This window comes from Morus notabilis, unplaced genomic scaffold (assembly GCF_000414095.1).
Source record: "Morus notabilis unplaced genomic scaffold, ASM41409v2 Scaffold322, whole genome shotgun sequence".
NCBI lineage: Eukaryota > Viridiplantae > Streptophyta > Magnoliopsida > Rosales > Moraceae > Morus > Morus notabilis.
Window position 1 is genome coordinate 64,024 of NW_010359499.1, and position 546 is coordinate 64,569.

Here is a 546-nt window from a genome sequence, read left to right on the forward strand (position 1 = left end):
GTATTCTGCACCTCAATACAATTCGCATCAGCCAAGGAGTTCTCTTGAGAACACCTTGCAATCTTTCATGGAGGTGCAGAGTAAGACGAATCAGAAGTTTGAGTCACTGTTCACGCAAATGGTGGAGGAAAGTAAAGAAATGAAGAGTTAAATCACGAATCTGACTGGAGCTTTAGCTGTTCAAGAACGCGGCAAGTTCCCTTCACAAGCTCAGTCAAACCCAAAGGGTCAACATATGGCGCAAACCTCATGTCTCGATAATCAAAATATTAAGGAGGTGAATGCCATCGGTACTCGTAGTAGTGAGATTATGGAAGAACCGTCAACAAGTGCCACCACTTCGAGTAGTAAGGAAGTTGTCCCTGAGAAAGATGATCTAACAAATGTTCCGGTAAAGGTGCCTTTTCCCCAAGCTCTACGTCCAACTGGGAAAATACCGGAACACCAAAGTGAGATCCTAGACCACTTGACTCAAGTAAAGATTAATCTTCCTTTGCTTCATGTTATCAAGCAAGTGCCTGCTTATGCTAAGGTTATCAAGGATCT

At 43.2% G+C, this 546-nt stretch overlaps 1 pseudogene; it reads left to right on the forward strand.

Annotated features, from left to right (window-relative positions):
• Window positions 1–546, forward strand: part of LOC112090926 — a 13,946-nt pseudogene that overhangs the window by 6,382 nt on the left and 7,018 nt on the right.